Source organism: Periplaneta americana, chromosome 17 (assembly GCF_040183065.1).
Source record: "Periplaneta americana isolate PAMFEO1 chromosome 17, P.americana_PAMFEO1_priV1, whole genome shotgun sequence".
NCBI classification, from domain to species: Eukaryota; Metazoa; Arthropoda; class Insecta; order Blattodea; family Blattidae; genus Periplaneta; species Periplaneta americana.
This window is the reverse complement of record NC_091133.1, coordinates 1,325,311-1,349,427: the sequence shown is the minus strand read 5'-3', so window position 1 is coordinate 1,349,427 and position 24,117 is coordinate 1,325,311. Positions and strand designations below refer to the sequence as shown.

At 36.1% G+C, this 24,117-nt stretch overlaps 1 protein-coding gene across 4 annotated transcripts in view; it reads left to right on the top strand.

Annotated features, from left to right (window-relative positions):
• The window catches only part of LOC138693491 (uncharacterized), a 64,380-nt gene that overhangs the window by 10,491 nt on the left and 29,772 nt on the right, over positions 1–24,117 (top strand). For 2 of the 4 annotated variants that reach the window (XM_069817497.1, XM_069817494.1), the window contains exon 2: positions 21,922–22,016. The exons of 1 other annotated variant lie outside the window; for it this stretch is intronic. The gene's annotated coding sequence lies outside the window, so the exon portion shown is untranslated. Of the gene's footprint in view, positions 1–16,682; positions 16,729–21,921; positions 22,017–24,117 lie in introns of all 4 variants that reach the window. One more of the 4 variants, XM_069817495.1, reaches the window with a different exon arrangement.

The window sequence follows — 24,117 nt, the reverse complement described above, 5'->3', positions numbered from 1 at the left end:
CTGGAGAACTGTGGCAGGAATATTCCTCCACCTGCCACAATGTAGTTGCAGACTTTGGCTGCTTGTTCACCTTCTCTTTGCCCAGATAATGCCAAAGACACTCGATTAATATTTAAATCTGGACTATGAGGAGGCCAGTCCAACAGCTGAACATCTCCTTTAGCTTGTTTTGCTGCAAGTAGGTTTTCACTATATTTTCTGTGTGCTTAGGAACATTGTCCAATTAATCGCAAACCTTACGGCATTGCATGATGAATCAATATTTGTTTGTATTTAACAGCTGTCAGCTCACCTTGAATTCTTATCAAATCACCCACTCCGTTAACTCCATATTTGCACACTACCACCCCCGTGTTTCATAGTTGGTTGCAGCATGCCTCCTCCAATCGTTCTCCATTCTTCAGCTTGACATAGTGCCTTCGCTGACTTCCGAAGATTTCGAATTTTGATTCGTCGCTCCAAAGGACTTGTTTCCATTATTGACTCCCTATAGTTTGTGTTCTCTTGCGGATGATAATCGCCTTGTCCTATTACCCTTCCGTAAGAAAGGTTTTTTGCAGTAACACGTCCATGAAGACCACTTTTGATGAGTGACCGTCATACTGTAGATGCATGTACTGTAGTATTGCAGTTTTCAGAAAGTTCTGCTGCCAGTTGTGCACTTGAAGCTGCTCTACTTCTCAGGGCTGTCACTTTCAGATACTGTTCATCCCTTGCAGTCAATTTCTTGGGCCTGCCAGTCCGCTTTCGATCATCTACTGTCCCCAACTGTAGCTTTTCCCTCAGAATCTCCTGTACCGCGCAACGCGATACACAGTTTGTAATGCAATACTTGCTTGACAATGATACTGCTCACTCAAAACGCAAATTTTGTATCCCATTCAACTGAAACTTTTACCATAGCTGCTTTTTTTCTTGTTCAACCTGCTAAGAAGAGACTCAGTCTATTACTAACTTCAATGTTGTTCCATTCTTAAAGAAACACATTCATTTCATCTAGTACACAGCACTTACTACAACTTGTTCTGTTTATATGCAATTTGCAAACACAGCACTCAATATACCCGAGCGAGGGTTGTGTGATGGATCTATAAAGGAATGTGCTGTTTCCATGGTTTTACATTAAGCTTGGTTTTCGTGACGGAGACGAATTCTTGTACTTATTTCACCACTAAGACTTCATTCTAACTTGTTTTACACCACTTTCATTCTCAATTCTAGGAACTAGGACACAGGGACATCATTTTATTTTTACTAACATTTTTAATATTAATCTGGCTATACCTTTCTATTAACGATTGAAACAGGAAACACCATTTCCTACCCCTTCCACGACTGGAGTTCGATGATACTGGCGTAAAATACAAATGACTTTACTAGGTATAGGAGGGAAGAAAAGTAGTTCATCCATTTATGTAAACTAGGAAATATCGCAATTTTGAGTTTGATAATTTCCATTAGGTTTTTGTTTAATCAAAATACAGTACTGTATTAACACTTAGTGTTTTTACTCACGAATTGACCTATCCATTCGGACGTATTAATTATGCAATGTATATTATACTGTCTACAGCACATTAGTGTACAGTATAGAGAATGAAATTAAATTGAAAAATAATCATAATATGGATATTTAAACACATTTTTTTTAATGGTGGCCGTTCATTTCGATACAGGCTTCTAATGCGCATATTATCGCACTCTAGACTATTGTACCTAATTCCAATTACCAGTTTTGTTCTTCGTACTAGTAACTCATGTTGAAATAATTCTGTACCTACTCTATAAAAGAGTACCTTACGTACTGTAAATTCAATCTTCACTTCTGCCCGATCCCAAAAGATAAAATTACTCAGACATGCTATCTACTGTCCGTCCAAGTGGTTTTGTCGTAGAGTCGAAGAAAGGGGAGGGAGGAATCACGTGACAGTTAATTACTTCACGAGGCCCTTTTATTTAAGTTATTTTAAACACTTGTATAATACTACGTAGACGTCCAATTCTTAACAGAAAATATTTTCAGAAATGAGCTAAGATAGCCCAGCTACTAGACTTTACAGAGGGGCGAACAGAAGCAGGTGGAGGAAACCGAGATGCGACGTAGGCAAACGGACGACAGTGCCTGTGCGAAAATATGATTCAATATTGAAAGCTCTTCCGTCACTGGAAAACGCGAACATATTTCTGGAACGTACTATACTCACTAACTCAGTACAGCTTACGCTCCCTCGGCTCTGTGTCGTGAACGGTTGGAAGTTTACTAGTAGAAGGGGTGGGAGTGAAGTACATTCCAAAACTCAGGTACAATAAAAATTGAAGTAAAAATAAAATGATGTCCCTGTATGTATTATATATATATATATATATATATATATATACTGTATATAATATGAGTGACAGGGGGCGTACCACAATTATAACGTTTTTTCTTATACACAGTAAATATGTAAAGCTGCTCTATGTGAACAGAACGCGGATTGATTATGATCGTTTCATACAGTCTGGGCCATATTCAGTCAGCGCGTGTTAAGCTTATGAGTGCACAAGACAGAGCAAACAAACCAACAGTAGCTGCATAACAATGCAGAGACATTAAACGAAGAAGAATACTGTGAATTTATGTAAATTAATACATGAATATAACATAAATAGAATAGCAAAATTATATAATTAATTTCAGAATGACTGAATGGATTTGAATTTTCGTATGCCGTAACTACGATTGTTGGTCTCTCGCACCTTCCACTTCACTCGCCAGCTGCTGGCGTCAGTGATGCATAATATTTTCTAAAACTCCAAAAACCAGTTGCAGCCATGAAGGTCTGCTGGGAATTCAGCAGCCGTGTTCATGCAGTCTGCTGTGTGACTATCCTTCCGCACTGTGCGCCGTCTTAGAGCTTCATCGACTATACTCCGTTTCATAATGTCTGACAGTAGATGTAAAAGTTACTGGCAGAGGTGGAGAGTAGTTAGAAAGTGTTATGTTTTATTTAACGACGCTCGCAATTGCCGAGTTTATGTCAGCGACGCCGGTGTGCCGAAATTTTGTCCCGCAGGAGTTCTTTTACATGCCAGTAAATCTACTGACATGATCCTGTCGCATTTAAGCACACTTAAATTCCATCGATCTGACTCGGGATCAAACCCGCAACCTCTGGCATAGAAGGCGAGCGCTATACCAGCTGAGCCAACCAGGCCGACTGGAGAGAAGTATGGCCTCATTCCATTGGTTGTATAGCAATATACTTCTCTCCTCCTCTGTTAACAATGTTTACTAATAATCAAGGAAATACGAAATACGATTGCATGCTATACAAGTTCAATACAACAATGGATAGCAGTTCTATGGATAAACAAAATTCCTGGTACCAACGAAACGAAATTGGACCACAACAAGGTTAAATCAATATTGAGTACAACCCTCTTCAGATTATACATTATACAATACATAGCAATAGCCGAAAGAAGTACCAAAAGCAAAATTTGAGCTGTCTAATGACGAAATGCAATATAGCAGCGTTTGTCAAAAGTTTTTGAAGTGGGGACCACTTTTTTAAGTCGGAACAGTTCCGCGGACCACCTTACTCTTGTTCCCTTCGAAAGCAAATTTATCATTTTTGTAGCATATTTTAATAGTCTACCAGTATACTTATATTTTAAAATAGAATTAATTAAAATTAATAAAATGAAATTAATTTTATATTAATATTAACTAATTAAGCTAATGTTAATAGAATATAATTCAATTTTGTTTCTTTAATAATTCAAGGCTATAAGAGTTTGGATAAACTTTAACTTATTGACAAAATAAATAAATAAATGTTGGTAGTGACATTAACGAGATGGATGAGCCTGCCGATTCTTGCACAGTTGTTCTATATTTGGACGTATGCTGGTAAACTTAAGTCGGAGATCGTCACATACATCGAGTCGATTTCGGTAGCCTACTTTGTTTTATTAGAGTTAGTGATGAAAACTCTTTCTCACACAGATACGTGGAAGCAAACTGAATTACAATCTCTAAAGCACCATTGTACAGTTCACTATATTCTCTTTTCACTTGTGATGAGGTCCAGAAATTGACCATACCTTTCGCTTGGAATTTAATTTCGCTTGGAAGTCCGGTCTCATTCGAGAGTTCAGTTAACTGTTCTCTTTCACTCAATGAAAGTTTCTTAGTTTCAATATCGCAATGAAAGTGATCAGGAACCTATGAAAATTCGTCATATTTACTTGGAAAATAAGTTTCAAATTGTGACCTCAGAGTTGTATTATTGGTGTACGTGACCATTTCAATGTGCAGACGGGTGTCGGCAAAGCTATTAAGAAAGTCATCAATACATGAAAAGGTTCGGTCCTCTGTTACGAATTTGGGTGGTCCCTGGCTAAGTTGCAGGGGCGGCGCCAGATGTGCACAGAAAAGATGGCGAGACACACCATGTTCATAATGCTTTAAATCCGTCTTTTGTTGTTTAGAGTAGAGATAGGGTAGATGGATAGGGTAATAAATTTCATAAAATGTCAGTACTAGGAGAAAAGTGAAAGGTGATTGCCATGTGTCATTTCCAAACTCTGAGATTTTCAGCTATAGAGTGATACTCAGTTCGTTTGAATTTTATTGTTTCTTCTGTCTTTTTTGAATAACCACAAGGGCAGACCTCGAGGACCACAGGTGGTCCGCGGACCATAGTTTGAGAAACGCTGCAATATAGGATATCAAAATTTAAATGTATACAATAAATACTGTAACATCTTAAAACGATTGGTTGGTAAAAATAACACTACTCAACAAGGTTTTCATAACATGGACAAGAATAATTATTTTTACGTAATTTGTATGTCCTGATTACGAATATGGCATTGAAAAAGTGCCTACACGTCACATTTTTTCAGAAACGTACATTTTTAGTTAGTGAATCGTATAAAAATGTGTTAAAATCTAGCCACTTTGAAAGAGATTCTTTTCTTTAACATATATCTTTTACACAATTATATATTATTTCCGTTCTTTTAAGGTACCATTTGAAACATATTTTCACTTTTGTGGGTTGAATGAGTGTTACCCTTAGCGATGGTTTATTGTTTTACTACTCTTATCATGCAGCTGCACGGAGGGTAGGTCACATCTGGTTAGAACTGACTAAGGGAAAGGAAGAAATACGTTCGCTGTTGTATCGTTAGACAAGAAATGAACAATTTAGCGATTAGTTCTGATTGTGGAAGTGTTGTGAGCGGTACTAGTTATTCTGTAATATTATTAAATGGATCGTGGTCGTCGTTCATGTAAAATTTTTTCCAAATAGTTTGTGCATTGTTTATGGGGAATTAACTTTGAAAACACAACATCGATCAATTACAGACAATGTAAAAGAGACATTACTTTTATTTTGGCTGTAAAGTGGATGAACAAGACAAAAATTGGGCACCACACGTGTGTTGTGTAGCGTGTTACGTGAAGTTAACAGAGTGGCTGCAGGGGGAAAATAACATGTCTTTTGCTATTCCAATGATTTTGCGACAGCTAAATATAAAATTGTGTATCCTAATCTCCCACCAGCCATAAGACCCGTGCCACATTCTCCTGAACTTTGTCCCTATCCCTCCACCCAGTGGGCAAGATTATGTCATTTCAGAGGAACAGGAACCATCATAATCTTCAGACTACCCTTCAACTTCCGCTGATGCCATCCACATTCCTGAACATCGTAGAATACCACATCTGATACGACAGGTAGAATGTAATGATATAGTTAGGGATTTAGGTCTTTCCAAGCAACACGCTGAACTATTAGGTTCTAGATTATAAAAATGGGATTTATTAGCAAAAGATATTTTACGGGTAAAGCATGGAGGGCACTTCACTTTATTATGAGAATCTTGAGAAAGGCTAGCCCCAAATCGAGGGAAATAGCATATCTAACGTTAGTGCGACCGTTAATGGAATACGGAACTACATGTTGGGATCCCTATAGAATATACCAGATAAATTCCTTAGAAAGAATCCAGTATAGGGCAGCGAAATTTGTTAAAGGTAAAAGAGAAGATGGAAACGATACGATAAAAGAACTTAAATGGGAAACTTTGGAAAACAGACGTAGGAAAACTAGAATAACATCATTGTATAGAGCACATCTAGGTCAGAAAGCATGGGTAGACATAACGGCTCGGTTAGAAAAGCCAACGTACTATGGTAGGAACGATCATGATTTTAAAATCAAATGTAGGAAACAGAAAACGGATGTAGGTAAATTCTCATTTTTAAATAGAACTATAAATGATTGGAATGACCTACCTGCAGCGGTCTTTGAGGGCTGTCCTTCCTTAAGGAGATTCAAGAATAATTTAAAAAGTTGTATATAAAGTGAAAATTAAAATTAAGGTGACATTCAACATTTCATTTTTTTAAGGTGACATGTATTTATCTAGGCTGGTTTGAATTGTAAATTATTTAAAACTAGTGTGTAAGAGGGCCTTAGACTAGAAATGTTTAGTTTAAATGTAGTTCTGTTTATAAGTATGCATAAGGATGTAATTATTTGACTTATTTGAACTGTTGTATCAGTGAAGCGAGGTGAGTCAGTGAAGTTATGGTTTTACAGTGCAGTGAATAGTTCCGATCAGTGATAATTTATAGCGTCAATGAAATGTGTTCTATAGTGTCAGTGAAATGAGTTACAGAGTGTCAGTGAAATGTGTGCTAAAGTGTCAGTGAAATGCGTCATAGTGCCACTACAGGGAATGAAATGAGAGTAAAGTGAAAGACTATTGAAACTTATGTAGGACCTATAGATAATTATGTAGGTTGTATTGTAAAATTAGGTATTTTATTTTATGTTTTATTATTATTGTGTTAAATTGTATTGTGTATTATTATTGTATTGTGTGTAAAATTGTATATGTGTTGTAAAATTGTATTGTGTATTGTAAATTTTATTGTGTATTGGTTATCATTTTATTGTGTATTGTTAATATTGTATATACCACTGCCACCGGGTGCTAGCCCACTTGCAGTGTAAATAAATACATACATATCAAGATGTCCGTGTTCAGAAAACGAAACAATAAACTGACTAGTTATTTTGTAATGGAAAATTCTGTTTGTGCCTGCAAAAATGTGAACGGGCTTATGGATGAATTAGATATTGAATATAATCCAGAAGAATGGAGACTGTTCATCGATTTATAAAAACTAAGCTTAAAAGCAGTTTTATTGCACAATGGCAATACAGAACCTTCCATCAGTGGCTCATTCAGTCACTATGAAAGAAACTTATGAAAACATGTCACTAATATTGAATGCAGTAAATTGTAATGAACATCGCTGGGCAATTTGTGGGGATTTGAAAGTAATAGCTTTGTTGCTTGTATTACAAGGAGGGTTTACTAGGTTATGTTGTTTTTTATGTTTGTGGGGCAGTCGAGCAACAGCAGAAGAACTGGCCTATCAGACAAGGTTATATTCCTGGTGAGCATAATATTTAATATCCTCCGCTAATGCAACGTGAAAAAGTGCTTCTTCCTCCACTGCATATAAAACTAGGGCTAATGAAAAATTTTTTGAAAGCTCTAGATAAGAGTGGAGAAGCCTTTCAGTGCTTAAAGACTCTGTTCCCTAAAATCAGTGATGCTAAATCAAAAGAAGGCATATTTGTCGATCCATAAATTAGAAAACTTTTGAAGGACAGCATTTTTGAGAAAAGACTTAACCCCAAGGAATTACCAGCATGGAAATATTTTGCATCAAAGGTTTTTTAGAGAATCATAAGGCAGAAAATTATCGCCAATTAATAGAGACGTTACTAAGAAACTAAAAAAATGGCCTGCAGTATGTTACTGAAGATCCACTTCTTACATTCACATTTGAACTTCTTTCCTGAGAACTTGGGGACTGTAAGTGATGAGCACGGAGACCGATTTCACCAAGACATTGCTACAATGGAGCAACGGTATCAAGAAAGATGGGATCCAGCGATGATGGGCAATTATTGCTAGTTTTTCAAAAGAGAAGATTCCAGTTCTCATAAGAGAAAAAATTAAGGTAGTTTTTTATCTTTCTCTGTTTTATTCCACGAAGTCGTAATAGCTGTTCCGTTATTACTGTATCAGTTTTATCATATCTAAGCTGCCCTTGGAAATTTTCACACAAGAAATGAGAACAAAGTAATTTTTAATAGGTCAAAAATCCTGATTTTTCAGTGTATCAAGTAAGTACCTATAACACAAAAACGTGACGTGTTACGAACTTTTCGCTATCATTTTCGTGTTCAGCGCATGCGAATTAGTTAAGATCAGCCTATTTTATCAATGTTTGGAAAAAAAGTTCAAATTTGTTGAGTAGTGTAATTGGTAGATACAATGCACGTACTGAATACTTACAAAACATAATAAATCAAAGTTACATAGTTTAGTTTATTTACTTACACTATTGTTCATATACATGCAGTAGAATTTATCAGTACATAAGAGAAGTGCTAGTAATAATCACTAAAATACCAAAAATAATTAATAGAAACAATACAATGAAACCTGCTAGAGCAGAGGAAAACAACGTACAAGTTTCACCCTTACTGAAATTTTCTTCTGCAAGTGAGCAGGGAACAGGAAACAGTAATTTTACTTGCATTCCAGGGCGACATTCATTTGTGCAATCTCTGCTAGTGTAACTGTGTAGGAGACAAACTAATTCTCTCTTCGTATTGCTTGGATCCATTGTTTTAGGATTTCAGGACAAGAATGCAAAATTTATATATATATATATATATATATATATATATATATATATATATATAAAATCAAGATTCTAGCCTAGGCTTACAGTATCACTTCGTTTTACCTTCGGTTTTCTCGTAGCAAAAGCAGAAATAACTTAGGCCTAACTATGGAAATGGATACCACTTCTCATTCTTTGGTCTTCTGAACAGCCAAATGTCACACAACGTCTCTCAATTTTGTTTGTCTTTATTGCGCTTATAGAACATGAACGTATAATAATAATAATAATAATAATAATAATAATAATAATAATAATAATGATGATGATGATGGTTTATTTTAACTGGCAGAGTTAATAGATCGACTATTGATCAGATTTTTTGTATTCGACAGGTATTGGAGAAAAAATGGGAGTATAAGGATACAGTACATCAGTTATTCATAGATTTCAAAAAGGCATATGACTCGGTTAAGAGAGAAGTTCTATATAATATTCTTACTGAATTTGGTATTGCCAAGGATATAGATCGATTAAATAACGCAATTTAACGTTAACACAACCTGTAGGTCTAGGCTATCTTAGACTTCCTTAGGTAGGGATCTTGGTCAGGTGGTTACACTCTTATTGTAGAACTGCATCATTGTGATCTGCAGGGGTATTACATCCATCTTAGAGACTACTGTAACACTGCTTCAAGCACACGTTCCCTTCCCTACTGATGTGGAGCTGCGCTTGAGCGTGGTTTCGATCCCCGCTTCGGCTGATCAACTGGCTTTGTTTTCTCAAGTTTTCCCGAACTGTAAGCAGAATGTCAGATAATCACATGGCGCATCTTCGACCTCATACTCTTCAAAAAAATCTCATTATGACTAATCCCATCGACGTTAAATAAGCTTGTAGCTAATACAACGTCGTTAAATAACCGGCTGCAAACGTCTTATATCAGCCAGGGAATATAATAAGTTACGTTACAAATACATTTCCTTAGACACGAATCCTGTTGCTCGAAGCCAAATATGATGCAATTTTCTCATTCTTTCAGGAGCGAGAATTTAAAGTTTTAACGACTGTATAAAATCATAGTATCGTGTTTCACACCAATTGGTTAGAGAGAAAATCATAGAAATAAAATATGCAAGTCATATTTTGCCACAATAAAGATAACATTAGGATGCAAAACATACAGCAAAATCTTTTTCTTTTTTTTTTTGCCCAAAATTGATCCATCATATTTGCTTGGAATCACAAAATTTCTGTACGGCCTATATGTAGAGGCATTTCGTCTTCATTTGTCAAGGAATTTTCTATAGCATTCGACACTGAAGATTTTATTGATGCAAAATTGTGAAACAAAATAGTCTAATTTTTAGTAGGAAGATGGTTCGGAATGTGAAGAATTCGTATAGGACGTCAGTTGACTTGAAAACACTAGAAAGTAGGTAAAATGTAGAAATAATTGATCGGAACAGATAACCTAAAACTGATTATTTAACACGTGCAATGAAGAGGAAGAACATTTAAAAATAAACGTGAAACGCACATTATATTTCACTTAGTATAAGCAAGGCATACAGAAGGTATAAACTAACCCAACCTAACCTACACAACGCATACGAAAAGCCTAAAGTAAGCTAATGTAAGCTAACCTGTCACAGATTCCTGCACCGGAGAACCTAGAAATATTCAAGATGGAAGTTTCAGTGTTGCATGCAATAGAAAAGCCTTTTTCGTGGTCACAGTGACATGTTTGCTAGCTTTGTCTAAATTGTGGCCATGAATTATTACGCGAAACGCACTAGCTGTAGTCACGGAAGAAATTTTCTCATGAAATTTCGGCCAGTGTATGGGACCGGTGACCACCCAGCATCGTGATGCACTTGGGGAGCTACGATAGGTAGCGAAATCCGGTTGCGAATACCAGCTATAACGGCTGGGGGGATCATCGTGCTAATCACACGATACCTCCATTCTGTTTGGATGATCGTCCACCTCTGCTTCGACATGTAGGTGTGAGGCCAGCAGCCGGCTGGTCGGTCTAGGCCCTTCACGCCACGGATTATTTTAACGCACTAGCTGTGGAAAGACAGCCCAGAATGAGAGAATATTTTTATTACCGCGTAACAATCTCCCTGCTGGTCTGTTCTTCATTTAATTATAAGGAAGGACATAATTTGGTCGGAAAGGTGGACACATGGACACAGGTCCCACAGTGCCTTTCACAGTTTGTTGGAGTGATTACACGTAGGCCTACGTATTGAACTTCCATGTTATTATTATTGGATGAATTATCTTTTGTAATAATTAAATTACCGAGTCTTTCCATGTGTTTGCATTATTTCATTTTTATGTTTTCAGTAAACTGTTTAAATAATATAAAAATAAAAATTAACAAGAATAAATGATAATTTTAAAGATATGATTGAAACACCTTGCATATACGAATCTGTAAGAGCTTAGGTTTGGTTTGTTTAGGTTAATGTTATGCCGTGCACATATGATCAATTGCAACTCAAAAAAAAAAAAAAAACACAAATTCACAATGATTTTCACTTCCTAAATCACCGGAAGTACTTCAACCCTAGTTTCACCAATCATAACTTTCCATTATATCTTTAAAATTACCGATTAAAATTTTAACCAACTTAAATCGGTAGTTATTACAAAATGAACACACAAAAATAAATAAAATACAAAGAGTCAACATTGATAATGGAGGATTTGCGAGTGCCATTTAATATTCAAATTTATTTTAAATTTTTAAAATTATGTTTTGTAGGTCATGTGCAGTGTTCGACACACACACACACACACACACACACACACACACACACACACACACACACACACACACACACACACACACACAAAACGATCTCGTATAGCGTGAATTTGTCCAAGTCCACTTTGGGCAGCGCCAAGTCCACACGACTACGGAAAGAAGTTATTTTGCACCTAAATTATCCTAAGTATATATAATAATGATAATAATAATAATATTAATAATAATAATAATAAATTATTTATAACACTTGAGTAAGCTGCCGCTTGCATGATAAAATTATCATCTTCTCAAATAGTAAGCCTAGGACCTGTTAGCCTCGAATATCTTTCGTGAGGTCTTCCAATAAGTCTTATCCCTCATGATGATGTGTAGTGAAGCATCTGTCTAGGTAGTCTGGGCGCTCCATTTTTTGTACATGTTGAAGCCAGTTGTGTCCGCATTCTTATATATATTGTACAGTTGGTGTTATTTCTAATTCTCTGCAGTGTCAGTGTTCTTCTGTAATCTAGAAGACTATAGCCAGCAGTTCTTCGTAGAAATCTTATTTCTGCAATCGTTGGTCACCTTGGAGTCGAATAGCTGAGAACTGATTATGCCAAAATTTTATATGATTTAAGTCTTCTTTGTCTTTGTACTTTTGTGACTGAAAAGACTTGGTTAATGATTCTCAAAGATTTATTATAAGTTTGGATTTTATTAGACATATCACATTCTTCAAGGTATCTTAGGGTGAAACCTAAATATCTGAAGGAGTTGGTTGACCTGCTCCAGTATGAAATTATCGATGTACACCTTACATCTCACGGGTGTTTACTCTTAAAAGACTTTTTTTCTTGTTGAAATTTCTAAATTTTAGGTTTTTGTCATAAGATTTAGGTGGTGAATAGAGTATTGAATTCATCTTGGTTATTGTCGAAAAGGACTTGTTGATTTGCATATAACAGAGCATCTAGAGCAGGCCTGGCACTAGTAACTCATTTGACACGCTGCACATTTCCCCTTAAGTCTCCACTCCACCTTCCCCGGCTGAGACGAGTACACCGGAAAGTAAGCATTGCTCAATGACGGATTGTATAAGGCTTTTACGAAATTTCGGCTTTCGCTGGTCGCCTGAAATCCATCACTGGTGCACAGTGCCTGCTGCCCGTTTGTTTATAAGGCAGTGTAATCGAAAGGCACATGGACGGAGTTTCTGAGTTACTTTTCACTTCTCCGTTGTGTGCAGGGCTGACACAGAGCGTTATTTCCTTGGAGTGTGATGGATCCATGTACTGTCAAACGCCAGCGACGAATGATTCAAGATTCTGTCAAGGGCTGACAGAGAGCAACTTTGTCTGCTATCACACTAATTATAACATTTTTGTTACGTAAATATGTACGTAAGCTACTCTATATGAAAACAACGCGGATTAATGACCATTTCACATTATAATCGGAGTCATGTTCACTCTGCCCGTGTTAGGCTTATGAGTGCACAGGACAGAGGAAACAAACCGTCTGTAGCTGCATAACAATCTAGAGACATTAAACGAACCTTAATACGTATGAATTTATCTAAATTAATACATGGATATAACATATTCATAACGTAAATAGAATAGCAAGATTATATACTTAATTTCAGAATTATTGAATTAATTTGAATTTTCGTATGACGTAACTACGATTGTTGGCCTCTCGCATCTTCCACTTCTCTCGCCAGCTGCTGGCGGCGCTAGGGACTCTGCGGACAGCAATGCAGTTGTTGTGTACCGTGTAGTAGTGCGTTGCGTGTTGACTGTCGTTTGCCGATAGATACTTTCAGTGATGCATAATATTTTCTAAAACTCCAAAAAAGTGTTGCAGCCATGAAGCTCTGCTGGGAATTCAACAGGTGTGTCCAGTGCTTCAGTGACCACATGTAGTCTGCTGTGTAACTCACCTTCTCCACTCTGCGCCGGCATAGAACTTTATTCTTTGAGTGTACTCCGTTCCATAATGTCTGACACTAGATGTGAAAGTTACCGGCACAGGTGGAGAGAAGTATAACTGCTATTCAACCAATGGCATAGATCTCATTCCATTGGTTGTGTAACAATATACGTCCCTCCTGCTCTGTTGGCAATGTTTACTTCTCCTGTCAGACATTATGGAACGAAGTATAGGCGCAATGCATCATTCTGTCGTGTGATACAAAAGGCATAGACTCGATTCCCAAATTTAATTCGTTAGCAGCATCGCAAAATGAAAGGTTGTGGTGCATGTGTGTGTTTATATGTCAATTTATAGCTTTAGAATGGAACGCCTTTATTACCTCCTAGTGAACACTCTTATTTAAGTATGTCCATATGCTTTCAGTATGTTTTGTCACTATGCTAAGTTTTACTTATTGTTAGATTAACATAGTACAAAAAATCAAAGCAACTTTTTCGGTCTGAGAATATTGCAACAAATTATTATTAATGATCCATTCAATGTGATGTTAAGGCACGTAGGTTCCATAGCTTAGGCAAATTTTGATTAATATTCGCAGCGTCTGTCGACAGAAAACTTGCTGTAATTTATCGAAGGGTATAAACACACCATAAGCTTGGGTTTCCATTATAAGCTTAGTAGTTGTAGTTACTTGGGCAACTCTCCGAAGACAGGTCTGAACCTCATGAGTGACACCAATCAGGAATCACTCAAGAGGAAACTAAGCCACGAGATAATGGGGTAGGTATATAAACTATAGGAGGGTCAATAATGTAATTTTTTACATTTTCCTTTTAATACCAGCAATACTAATTTTGCCTCCGATTAAGGTTCTGGCTGATAGGCTATGTACATCTATTAACAGGCAGTACATCTCACTTGACGATTTCTGTCAGAGAAATAAAAATTGTTTGTATGCATCTGAAGTCTGATTAGTGTACTTGTAGCTAATCGGTGATGTATGTAATGGAGAGGGAAGGGAACTGACCATCCTACCCCATTATCTCCTGGCCTAGTTGTCTCATAAGTGGTGTCTTGCTGGTATCACTTGAGGTTCAGACCTGTCTTCGGACAATTGACTAAACAATAACAATAATAATTTGAGGGCAAGTAGGTTTCCAGGTCAATTAATTTTGGCTAAACTAGCGCAGAGATGGTTCCAATCGTACTCCGTCAATAAACCTCTATTGTTGTACAGCTGCTTCTTCAGCCTTACCAACATAACTAAGCGTGACATTAGGAAAGTTTCACGCCAGTGTACACTGGATTTTTTAAAGTTATGTTTTGTTAGGTTACAGCTTAGATTAGGTTAGATTAGATTAGATTAAGTTTGGGTAGTTTAGGTTTTTCTGAATTATTGCGTATCACGTTAAGGTGCAATTGTATATACATTCTTGGCTTCTAGTCGAGTCATACCTATTATAAAAAAAGTTCCGATGCCAATTTCACACTGAAAATGAGGGTCGGAAATTGCTGTGAAAGTGGAGGCTGGCGGAGAAGTGCAGGAAGTTGAAACAGGTTAAGTTAGGTTAGCTTAAGCTTTTCGAATGCTTTGAATTTACGAATGTGCGACAGGCCGGTTAGTTTAGACTGAATTTCTTGCATGTCGCATGATGATCAGAACTTCATAACTCCTAGAAACAAAATTTTACAGGGAAGCAAGAAATTATCTAGATAACGAGGCTTTTACGCATTCTTAGCGAAACACTGCGATGTTGCAATAAAATCAGTCTTCTTGATGATGAGGTATCTGATTTTCTATTGCTGTTTCATTTTGAGCCATAAATGGAATTAGGCTGCGCGATTTTGTTTCTTAACTTCCCAACCAAAAATGGACTTACTAGGTTTTGAAAGGAAATTGGTGGCAGCATTATTATACTGCTAATATTTCTAAACACAATTCTCTTGTTTATTAACATTATGTTTATTGAAAATCGTATAATAATGGAATAAGTAAAAACAAATTATAATATCTATATAGACAAAAAATACATGAAATATGAAACGAAAATAAAACTGGAGTTTAAAGCGGTAATAATTAATTGCACTCTGCCTAGTTATGAGAACCAGATAGTGGACTTATCCCGTATCCAATTTTCACCCAGCTCCTTACACGCCATTCTCCAATGCAGAGTGTGTTAAGAAATATGGTCTTACGAACATGAATCATTTTATCATTAATTAAAAAATGATAATGCAACGTGTATGATCTATGGCGTATTTCTGTTGTAGTATCTCTGGACATCCTCTGATTTTATTCGTCGTAGAGTGGAAATATTTAAAATGTTGGCTTCACTTGTCGTTTTCCACTGTCTTCGTTACATTTCCACTTACCAGGTTCATTTTTACTGTACCCCTACTCGCTCCTTGTTAATGCTCCTCTTCCACGTTGCTTTATCTATTTTCCACCAGCCAGTTTCTCTGGGATGTCACCACTTCATATTGAGTCTTATGGTGTTTGAAACTACGGTATAAGAGTATAACCAATTGGAGGTATAAAACAGTAATAAGTACTTGACCATGAAAACTACTCATTTTTAATACATAATATGTATAATTTTGAAATACAAACCACATCAGAATCATTTTCTGAGGAAATGCCATTGTCGTTTTCACCAGGTACGTATGCTTTATCTTTCACGCTATCGTCACTATCAAACTCATGATTTCCAAGTCATGTTCAGTCAATTCTGCAATTCAATACAATTAAATATTAAAATATATACAATGAGCGATTCGTGATGTTGAGCACGCTGTCTACGTGTGTGCAAGTTGGCGTAATTTCGGCGACATGGGGTAGTTGATAATAATAATTGCGTCATTACACCAAAAAATGCGTTATAGCTCGAATAACAAAGCATTAGAAACATAATAATAATAATAATAATAATAATAATAATAAATAATAATAATAATAATAGTAATATTAATAATGATGATAATAATAATAATATTAATAATGATGATGATGATAATAATAATAATAATATTAATAATGAAAATAATAATAATAATAATAATAATAATAATAATGATAATAATAATAATAATAATAATAATGATAATAATAATAATAATATTAATAATGATGATGATAATAATAATAATATTAATAATGAAAATAATAATAATAATAATAATAATAATAATAATAATAATGGTGGTGGTGGTGGTGGCAGTGGTAGTATATTGTCGTATAAGACTAATGTGAGAAGTTTTGTTTTGTTTTTGCAGGTAAGCGTCCCCTTCATGAGACAGCTCTGTCGGTGTCGACTGCAAGGTAAGTTTTTTTAAGTATTGACTGGGTACGTTCCTGTGGGAAATCTGTTTAGAGATGAATGTCTTTCAACAAGTACAACGAACATAGTAATTAAAAAAAGTATTTCGAGATACTCTATTATCACGGGATGTATAATTTTTTCTTTTCGATGGAAGAAAGTACGGACCGTATGAGAAAAGTGTTGACGTATCACTTGATTACCGTAACACGTGACATTCAGAAAAACAGCGTCTTAGAACTTACCATAGGCCTACTATTATTATATAGAACGACGTAGCTCGTAAATCGAGCCGCAATCTGTCTGTTGCAGTAGCCTACTTCAAAAAAATCCTTTTCTGGATTTTTGTAGTCAACAGTGTTTATATTCTGGTATTGAAATTCGTATGAAATTTCCGCATTCAGTTGTGACTGAAACTTCCATCTGAGAGATGTTAAAATACCGCCGTAAAATCGTCTGGATAGCCTTTTTATCTGGTTAGTTGGTCTGTAATCATTAAAGTGATTGCTATGATCACAATATATAGTGATAGTGAAATTTTGTGATCAGTGAAAAGTTTATAGTGTCAGTGAAATGTGTTCTACTCGTATAGCGTCAGTGAAGTGTGCCATAGTGCCAGTGCAGTGAGTGAGATGAAATATATCAGTGCCAAAGAGAAGAATGGAGCGTGCGAAATGGACAGACAGAAGAAGAAGTGAAGCTATGTTGGAAAGAGTAAGTGAAGAGAGAATAATTCTGAAACTTGTCAGGAAGAGAAATAAAAGGAATTGGTTGGATCACTGGCTGAGAAGAAACTGCCTACTGAAGGATACACTGGGAGGAATTGTGAACGGGAGAAGAAGAAACTATCAGGTGATAGACGACATCAAGATAATATGCATCATGTGCGGGGACTCAGAGGAAGGCAGGGTGTAGGAAAGATTAGACAGTTGGGTTTGCAGGAAATTATGAATTAATAAATAATTGAATGAATGTAAATTATAATATGTATGTATGTATGTATGTATGCAAGTTGTAATGGCAAATTACTTTTACTTTAAGTAATTAGTTACTTTAAAATATTATTATTATTATTATTATTATTATTATTATTATTATTATTATTATTATTATTAAATGTAATTATTCTGTGTAATTATGTCTTCAGTGCCATCGCGTGTTCTAATAAACACTTACAAGTAAACAGTGCACTGACTACGAAGATACAGCCGCTCACCCATCATTCTAAATGACGCCTACATTTAATATTAAATGACAGTGACTTGACCACACCATCACTTTGTGATGATGATGATGATGATGATGATGATGATGATGATGATGATATGGGTACACATACAGACTATACAGATGAGAGGGAAGTAAGCTGGGACGTCCGTGCAGAAGATTTCCGACTCGTAAAAGAAATCTGTACCTGTCAGAGTACTTTGGGCATATACATTGAAATTGGACACTGAATAGCCTCTGCAATAGAGAAGGTCGCTGTAATGCAGTCATTACCAACTGGTCGAGTTGTGACGTCGGAGTACGCTTTTCCTCTCGGAGAAATAGTCAGAGTCGATCTCGGAGCTGTGGCGGATCGTGGCTGTCGGAGCTACTAGCTCTGGTTGAATGTATAGGTCTGATAGTGTAGAGAATGAAAGGAAAGCAGATGTCGGTTCCTTCGATTATTATGAAGTCGTGCTCTTTTCACTTAGCAAGCCCACTACTCTTTTCTTTCCTGTCCACTACACTTCTCTTCAATGCCCCCCTCTTTGCCAATACTTCCATTCTCCTCTGTCCTCTTCTCTCCACTATAAAAACTTCGCTTTTTGCTACGTTTTGATTTCATTCCCGTGTTTTACGTCTCGCCGCTGATTGTGTTGTGTTCTGTCTGCTGAACCTTCGCTTGTCTCCGAATCCCTGGATTAGCTGACTTGCTGCGTGCGGAAGTAAGACAGCCACATCTGTGATTCAGAACCAGCCTCATACTGGATCGCAATAAAAGTTATAGTACTCGCTTGCCCCAGCTATCAATTTACCATATTAACTCTGTCACATAATTTCTCAACAAAGACATCGAAATGCGAACCCTGGACGACCAGTAAGATTTGTAATTGATGAAGAGTGCTTAAGGAGCAGATTTCTATCTATACCCTTGTGCACTATTATCACTTCATCAATGAAATTGTTGAATAGCCTATATCATGAACTTTATACGAACGAAGAGGGGCAGAAATTTTTTATAGTAATGTCACAAGAGGTCTGAGATCCCCGATAAATCCAGGGGCGAAGCGAGTGGGTGTATCTGGGTGATCAGACATCGAGTGACATTTATTAGGACTATTTCGTGATGAAATAAAAATGTAAATAATATAAGCTTATCTCTCAAATTCGCTCATAAAATGTTAATAATTGTACACTTATGAATACTTAACCTATTCAGATATTGTGAAGTTGAAATAGATGAATATCGATTACTGCAATGAAGAAATTGGATGTTATTCAGTAATGCCAATTGAGAAAAGCGAAATACAGATTTAAAATGTTATTTACATGTACTGAAATACATTTTCATTATCTGCTGAAATAATAATTTATATTAAACATTTCATAATATAATTACAAATAACCTGATTAATATCTACATTAATTAAATAAACAATTGTTATGAAAGAGTGTCATTTTCTTTAGATATGATGGAAATGGAATTAGAAGATTAAGATGTAGGTGTGAAAGTAGGATTTCGCACTTTATTTAGTACAATGGATTCATGCTCATCGATTTACGGGGAAACAGTTGGCGAGACTGACTAAATAGAAGAACAATCATGTGATAAATTGATAGTGACAAATCGAGCTGCAGAAATTATCGCGATGTATGATTGTGATCGGTTGGAATTCAAAATTTCATTACACTTCATTGGTCGAAAATGAAATGACGTCACATAAACGAAATAGTCATGTTAATTATGATGGTCGTAATAATGACTATCAAGATTGCTTTCATGACGTCGACGGCACAGATATAATGTAGGTAATTCGGCTATCATCTTCCCATCTCAGAGATCTTTGTTTGAAGTCTGAGAGAACCTATAAAATGTGTGGTATGAATAGTTATGTACAATAGAAGTAAATTTATTACAGTTATATGAACATTCATTCATTCATTCATTTATTTTATTCCATAGATCTTACATGAGCAATGAAGCTTTAAGATGTGGAACATGTCAACATTTTACAATATTACAATTACAATTTTTACAAATTTTTATAGTTTTACAATTTAGTAATTTTCTACAATTTTTACAATTTTGTACAATTTTTTTACATTTTGGCGAGATGTAGTGAGATGAGATGAGGTCCGAGGATTCGCCAAAATATTACCCGGCATTTGCCTTTTCGGTGGGGGAAACCTCGGAAAAACCCAACCCATTGTTTTACAGTATCAACTCTTGTTTTCCCTTGCATCAATAACTAATGTATATATGGTAATAATCATAATCATAATCATTTATTGCATCCACTGATCACATACATGATATGGGACATGTCATATTTACAAACTAATAATTAATTACATAATATACATAAAAGTAATAACTATAATTAAATGCAACACAGATACAAATATACAAAACTTGGAACTTGATTGAAAAAAACTACAGGTCAGTCGATTTCGGCTATAAGTCCCGTTTGCAGTATGTCTTGAAGTCAGGAGTCAATTTCAACCATCGCGTCTTTCATGAGAAGACATCCTTCTCGAAGTCGGGATCTGGAAAAGAGGAAGTAAAATTGTTTGAAGTAAGGCTTTCTTTTCCTATTCAGTTATGACAATTTTCAATAAATTCGTTCATACTGTAAAAGCAGTTTTTGATTAAAATTTTATAAAGTGCTTTCTTAAATTTCTGATGTGCAGATATTTCTTTAAGATAATTTGGTAGGCTATTGTACATAAGAAGACCAGCATGAATGAAACTGTTTTTATATAGAGTTGTGTTAAAACTTTCAATAAAATAATTATCTTTGTTTCTTGTATTGTGCTGGTGTGTGTCTGAATTTGTAGGAAAGCTATACAAATTATATTTGATAAAATTTAGGGTTTCATAAATATAAATACAGGGTAATGGCAAGATGTGTAATTTTTTGAAGAATGGTCTGCAGCTGGTAGTTTGAGACACTTGAACTATGGCTCTAATTGCTCTCTTATGTAGTTTAAGTATTTGTATTGAATTAGGTGAATTACCCCAAAAGATTATACCATACGTTAAGATAGAGTGAAAGTATGCAAAGTACAATGTGCGAGCAGATTCAATAGATGATGCTGTTATTAGTAATCGCAAGGCAAAGCAAATTTTACTTAATTTCTTCCCTAGTTCCTGAAGGTGTACGGACCATTTTAAATGTTCATCTAGCCATATAACAAGAAATTTTGTACTGTTAGAATATTGAATTGTTTCATTTTGATACTCTATGACCGGCCACTCAGAATTATTATTTTGTGAATGATGAAAAGAAAATGGCTAATAATAATAATAATAATAATAATAATAATAATAATAATAACACCAACAACAATAATAATAACACCAACAACAATAATAATAATAATAATTATTATTATTATTTATTTATTTATTTTTATTTATTTATTTAGAATATTAACGTACAAAACAACAGCACAAGGCCAATTACAGTTTAGCACGATACAGAACAGAACAAAACAACAAATGATGATGAGAATGAATGATAGAAAATGGGAATGAGATGAAAATACAAACAATATAATAGTCTACATTAATCATTGATCAAATGCAACAAAGTAAGATAGCAGAAATAGTTATTAAAATTAGTTCAGTGAGATAATTAAAAATAATGGCAATTAAATATAATGAATGACATAATGAATAGATATCAAAAACAGTGCATACAAATAATTATTAAAATTACAGTCGAATACAAATAAACAATAATGACAAATTGGATAGATAATTACAAAAATACATGATACAGAAAAGCTAAAAACAACTGAAGTTAATAATAATTTATTTTGCGTACATCATCAATCATAATCTTTTGTTATCTCTTATGTAATTGTAATGCAGTTTAGGGACACGAAGATAAAAAAATGTATTTTAGAGGTACGCTAGCAAAAAAGATTGACTATCACTGCTCTACCTTGTACAATGAATGTCAGTCTTTTAAATTCTCTTTCAGTTGCTATGGATGTGATCAAGACAGAACCTGAAGGTGATCCGTTGGCAATACAAGTTAATAAGGCAGTTGTGGAAGACAAGAAGCCTTTGTCAGAGGTAAATTGGAAGTTACTGCTACATATTTTCTGCTATAGACATACGTTAACAAACAGTTAAACCCGTAGAAAAGAAAAACCTAAAAACATTTATATCAAATATTTTTAATAGGAAATGAAATATCTACAGTAAAATTCTTAATGTTTACCACATAAACCGTGTAAAATATTTATACGAGACTTATGCACAGTTGGCACAGAAAACGTTACTAAAAACCATGTATAGGCAGTGATAATTGCTTTGCTGTAGTAATATGCACGAAAGCCCCTGTTTAAGGGGTTAGATACTGCTTAAAGGAGTGAAATTTTGGCAATATTCAACTTTTTTTTCCTGCATTACTTTATCTTGTACAATAATGAAAATTAATATGTGTAAAGCGCTGTCCTTCTGCTATACGATAAACATAATTTTACTATTTAAAAATAATTATATATATATATATATATATATATATATATATATATATATATATATATAATTCGAAATTTTCTCGGGCTTCCAGCCAGGTCATAAGTTGGTGATCCACCGACATTTCGAGGATGTTCATCTTCCTCATCTTCAGGGTTAAGTGATATCTGAGGGAATGAATGAATGAGTGGGGGGAGGAGAAACTTTAAAGGTACGTGAAAACACGTCCTTTTTGCAAGGGGGGAGTTGGGGCTGTGAAAAACTGAATATGTGAGCTCCAGGCCTCTTGGCCACTTGTCTCACTTCGGGTTTCGCCGCCCCAGTGAAGGAGCGCTAGAAATTTCCAGTGGGTAAGCCGAAAATGGACGTAACTGATTAGCTACAACATACGGGGGGGGGGAGGAGGGGCAGAAGTACAGCGACCTGATCCGGAGGAGAGACGCGATGGAGGAGAAGTCTAGGCACGAAACGGTGATAGCCAGTTTGGCTGTTTGAAGATTCGAACGCGTAGGGATTAATCTTACAATAGCCAATTGGCTCTTTGATGATTTTTCTCAGATCAGGAGACCAGCCAATTGGCTCCTTGATGACTCCAGTGATCTGTACAAGGGGACGATTGAACCCTGCCAGGGCCCGAGTTCGATGTGAATAATCATTAATTTTGAGCCGTCACCAATGTCTGTGGAAGTGAATGCAGGTCCGTGGCCCATTTCTTTTAGGGCTCATCCCGACATTTGTCTTAACGCCTTAGGAAAACCACGGAAAAACCTTAGGCAGGATGAGATGTCTCAATTTTAGAGACTAGCCAGTTGGCTCTTAGGTAAAATGACTTGATTCGATGGATGTAGACTAGCCAATTGGCTCTATTACAACTCCATCGATCAGCAAAACGGATTTATTGGGGACGATATGTTAGCTCAAGTTATTTAACCATCATAACGGTATTAGCCAATTGACTTTTTGATGGTTTCTGTCAGATCCGGAGACTAGTCAATTGACTCTTCACTCCGTAGACCTGTAAGAGGGATAGAATGGATTTATAGCCCGAGTTAGAGCAGGCCATTTCACAGCGGTTGCTTATTAGACTAAGTCATGAATTAATAATCTACTACCTAAATCTGGGAGTGACACCTGCCTCCCTGTTTTCCTGTCTTAAGAGAATAGCTAGTGGACCTGTCTGGTGTCTTCGCCGTAACCTAGGATCATACCGGCCGAGGCCTGATATGAGCGGGTTGGAGCTGGCACGAGTGGCCTCATACAGGTTTCTAGCCAATCGAGCAATGAACTCGTCTACGGTTGGCAAGTTTAGCTCATCGTGGAACTTCTCTGAGGGAAAAAATCGAAGGAGAATTGGGAGGAAAATTTAAAAGGTACGCAAAACGCGTCCTTGCAAGGGGTTGGGGGCTGTACAAAACTAAATATGTGAGCTCCAAGCCTGTTGGCCACTAGTCTCACTCCGGGTTACGCTGCTCCCCTGAAGGAGCTCTAGAAAATTTTGAAGGGGAAGCCGAAATTGGACGTAACCTCTTAGGTACCACATACGCGAGGGGGGCTGAGATTGATCAAGTGATCACGGAACGGGGCGAGGAGGAGTTGGCTGGTGTTGCCGTCAGGATGGCAAGACGCCGTCATCTGTTGTTCGATGACAAAGCAGGTGAAGGCCGTCGGAAGAAGCGCCGTGAAATCTAAGCTG